The following is a 4,996-nucleotide window of genomic DNA, read 5'->3' as shown; positions in this document are numbered from 1 at the left end:
TTCTTTGGGGGAAGGATTGGCATTCTGTTCCTTATTCTGTCAAAAAGAACGAAAACGATTAGAAGCCTTAGATTTACCCTTAGATATTTAATCCTGAGGTAAAAAAACTCCCTTCCCCCGCTAACAGTTGAAATAATTGAATCCAACTGAGAACCAAATAAATTGTTAGCTTGGAAAGAAAGAGAGAGTAATTTAGACTTAGATACCATGTCAGCATTCCAATATTTAAGCCACATAGATTTAACATTAATTTTGATTATATCAAAAATAGCATCACAAATAAAATGATTAGCATGTTGAAGGAAGCAAACAATGCTAGACATATCAGAATCTGTTTCCTGATGCGCTAAACATTCCAACCAAAAAGTGGATGCAGCTGCAACATCAGCCATAAAAATGGGAGGCCTGAGAAGATAGCCAGAATATAAATAAGCTTCCCTTAGATAAGATTCAAGTTTCCTATCTAAAAGGGTCTTTAAAGGAAGTACTATCTTCCATAGGGATAGTAGTACATTTGGCAAGAGTAGAGATAGCCCCATCAACTTAGGGAATTTTTTCCCCAAAACTCCAATATAATTGCTGGCAAGGGATACAACTTTTTAAACCTAGCAGAATGAATAAAAGAAGTACCAGGCCTATTCCATTAATTTGAAATCATATCAGAAATAACATCAGGAACTGGAAAAACCTCTGGAGTAACCTCAGGAGGTTTATAAACAGAATTTAAACATTTACTAGTTTTAATATCAAGAGGACTAGTTTCCTCAATATCCAAAGTAATTAACACCTCTTAACAAGGACCGAATATACTCCATCTTAAAGAGATAAGTAGATTTGTCAGTGTCAATCTCTGAGGTAGGATCTTCTGAATCAGATAGATCCTCATCAGAGGAGGATCAATCAGTATGTTGTCGGTCATTTGAAATTTCATCAACTTTATGAGAAGTATATAGCATAGAATAGCAGACAAAGCCTTCTGAATCGTATCAGCAATATAATCTTTTATATTCATAGGGATATCATGTACATTAGATGTTGAAGGAACAACAGGCAGTGTACTAGTACGGATGGCCACATTCTCTGCATGTAAAAGTTTATCTTGAAAACTGTTACATACTACAGCTAGAGATATAATCTCTACTAATTTACAACAGATACACTTATATTTGGCAGAAATGTTATCAGGCAGCAGGAATCCAACAGTGGTTTCTGAGACAGGATCAGATTGAGACATCTTGCAAATGTAAGAGAAAAAACAACATATAAAGCAAAATTATCAATTTCCTTAAAATGCAAACAGTATAGTCCTCTGAGCATAGAGAAAGGCAAGAGGCATATAAGAGGCATATAGGAAGTGGGGTTTAACCCTTTGAAAGCGAAGCTGAAATTAATATTTTTCTGTTTTTTTACTAATTTCAAAAAACATTTTTTTTTACTTTTGTATTTTTCTCCCTAGATCCCCAAGACTTATACCATTCAAAAGGTCAGGTGATTACCTTTCCAATGGTGGGTCTTGGTGGTCTGTAGCTGAGATACAGGTTTCAGAGCAGCATGCCCCCTTTCCCTATACTTTGTATTGACAATTTTAAATAAAGTTGCGCAGTGACGTCATCACGTCATTGCGCGTGATGTCACCGCACATAACAGGAAGCCCCGGCGATGCCTGTCACTATGCAGGCCCAATCGCCGGGGTAGGAGCGGTGGGGGCCCCCAGATTGCAAAAAAGATAGTTGAGTGCTAATGACGGCTCTGAGCCGTCATTAGCACTCAAGGGGTTAAATAATTAAATTATTTGGCGCCAAGTATGACGAGCAATGAAAAATTTAATCTTTTGGCGCTAACAACATTCGGAAATGACGCAACCTTGTGAAAGGAACCTGGCATCAACTAAGACGCCGGAAATTGTGAACTTGCGTCAATGAACGTACCTTTGCGCCAAAAAATTCTCACGCCAAGAATGAAGAAATAAATAATAGCATTTTGCGGCCTCGCAAGCCAAATTTTGCCCGCAAAATTAAAGAAAACAGTCAATTTTGAAGAAAAGACTATACCCCAGGTAAGAAAAAATAACTTCCTAAACACATTTTTTCCAATTTTGAAACGGATAGTCTGCAAAAGTAAATATACATAAACCTGACTCATGGCAAATATAAGTACAGTACATATATTTAGAACTTTACATTAATACATAAAGTGCTGAGAGTGTCTTAAGTAATGAAAACATACTTACCAAAAGTCACACATCCACATAAAGCAGATAGCCAAACCAGTACTGAAACAGTTATCAGTAGAGGTAATGGAATATGAGAGTATATCGTCGATTTGAAAAGGGAGGTAGGAGATGAATCTCTACAACCGATAACAGAGAACCTATGAAAAGATTTCCTTTGAGGAAAACCATAGAATTCAATAGGTGATACTCAATTCATATCCCTCTGACATTCACTGTACTCAGAGGAATCATGCTTCAAAATGCTGAGAAGCGCATATAAACGTAGTAAATCAAGCATAAACTTACTTCACCACCTCCATAGGAGGCAAAGTTTGTAAAACTGAATTGTGGGTGTGGTGAGGAGTGTATTTATAGGCATTTTGAGGTTTGGGAAACTTTGCCCCTCCTGGTAGGATTGTATACCCCATACGTCACTAGCTCATGGACTCTTGCCAATTACATGAAAGAAAACCCTCCTGGACTTTTAGTCCTGAGGGGAAAAAAAAATTTCTTAACCCTCAGACAACATATAAATAATGGAAAACCAAACCAGAAAAAAAAAACTTCCATGTAAAGAAAGTTAAACATTCTGAAAAAGAAAATTTATGCTTACCTGATAAACTTGTTTCTTTTTAGACACGATGAGTCCACAGATCTTCATCCTTACTTGTGGGATTTAACCTCCTGGTCAGCAGGAGGAGGCAAAGAGCACCACAGCAGAGCTGCTATATATAGCTCCTCCCTTACCTCCCACTCCATTCATTCAACTGAAGTTAGGAAGAGAAAGGAAAAGCCAAGGTTAAGAGGTGTCTGAAGTTTACAAAAATTAATAACCTGTTTCAGAGAACAGGGCGGGCCGTGGACTCATCGTGTCTAAAAAGAAACAAAATTATCAGGTAAGCATACATTTTCTTTTGTTTTTAAAGACACGATGAGTCCACGGATCTTTAGGGATACAATACCAAAGCTAGAGTACACGGATGATAAGGGAGGGACAAGACAGGGAACCTAAACGGAAGGCACCACTGCTTGAAGAACCTTTCTCCCAAAAACAGCCTCAGCCGAGGCAAAAGTATCAAACTTGTAAAATTTAGAAAAAGTGTGAAGAGAGGACCAAGTTGCAGCCTTGCAAATCTGTTCTACAGAAGCTTCATTTTTGAATGCCCATGAGGAAGCAACAGCCCTAGTGGAATGAGCCTTAATTCTTTCAGGAGGCTGCTGTCCAGCAGTCTCATATGCAAAATGGATGATACTCTTCAGCCAAGAAGAGCGGTAGCCGTAGCTTTCTGACCCTTACGTATTCCAGAGAAAATGACAAACAAAGAAGACGACTGACAAAAGTCCTTAGTCGCTTGTAAATAAAATTTCAAAGCCCGGACCACGTCCAAATTGTGCAAAAGACGTTACTTTTGAGAAGAAGGATTAGGACACAAGGAAGGAACAACAATCTCCTGATTAATGTTCCTGTCTGAAACAACCTTAGGAAGGAACCCTAGTTTAGTACGTAAAACTACCTTATCCGAATGAAAAATAAGGTAAGGTAAATTGTATTGCAATGCCGAAAGTTCAGACACTCTTCGAGCTGAAGGAATGGCAGCAAGAAATAAAACCTTCCAAGATAAGAACTTAATATCTAAGGAATGCATAGGCTCAAACAGAGCCCCTTGAAGAACTTTAAGAGCTAAATTCAGACTCCATGGAGGAGCAATTGGTTTAAACACAGGCCTGATTCTAACCAAAGCCTGACAAAAGGATTGAACGTCTGAGACATCCTCCAGACGTTTATGTAACAAAATAGATAAGGCAGAGATCTGACCCTTTAGGGAACTTGCCGATAAACCCTTCTCCAATCCTTCTTGGAGAAAGGACAACATTCTGGGAATCCTAACTACTCAATGAGTAGCCCTTGGATTCACACCAATAAAGATATTTACGCCATATCTTATGGTAAATCTTTCTAGTCACAGGTTTACAAGCCTGGATCATGGTCTCTATGACCGAATCAGAAAACCCCCGCCTTGGATAGGATTAAACGTTCAATCTCCAAGCAGTCAGCTTCAGAGAAACTAGATTTGGGTGAAGGAAGGGCCCTTGAATGAGAAGGTCCTTCCTCAACGGAAGTCTCCAAGGTGGCAGGGATTACATGTTCACCAGATCTGCATACCAAATCCTGCGAGGCCACGCAGGAGCAATGAGGATCACTGATGCCCTCTCGTGTTTGATTCGAGCAATGACTCGGCTAGGATAGAAAACCCTGAACACTTAGCCGCCAATTTAGTAATTTGCAGAGAAGGATCTGTAATAAAGGCATTAGCCAACTTTAGAGCTTTAATCCTATCTTGGATGATCTCTAAAGTGGTTTCAGTTCTGAGAGACTCAGACAGAGCATCAAACCAATAAGCTGCTGCACTAGTGACCGTAGCAATACACGCAGCCGGCTGCAATAGCAGATCCTGGTGAACATAAATCTTTTTCAGTAGACTCTCCAACTTTTTGTCCATGGGATCTTTAAAAGCACAACTATCCTAAATGGGAATAGTGGTTCGCTTGGCTAGGGTGGAAATAGCTCCTTCCACCTTAGGAACCGTCTGCCAAGTTTCCCTGATAGCGTCCGCTATAGGAAACATCTTCTTGAAAAAGGAATACCTGGTCTCTCTTATTCCTTGGAAATAATCTCTGAAGTTCGTTTTGGTACTGGAAAAACATCTGAGTAAGAAGGAACTTCAAAATATCTGTCCAATTTACTCGACTTTGCAGGAGCGATGACTACTGTAGAATCACAGT

The sequence above is a fragment of the Bombina bombina genome, chromosome 5 (genome assembly GCF_027579735.1).
Source record: "Bombina bombina isolate aBomBom1 chromosome 5, aBomBom1.pri, whole genome shotgun sequence".
NCBI classification, from domain to species: domain Eukaryota; kingdom Metazoa; phylum Chordata; class Amphibia; order Anura; family Bombinatoridae; genus Bombina; species Bombina bombina.
Note: the sequence above shows the minus strand (reverse complement) of the source record.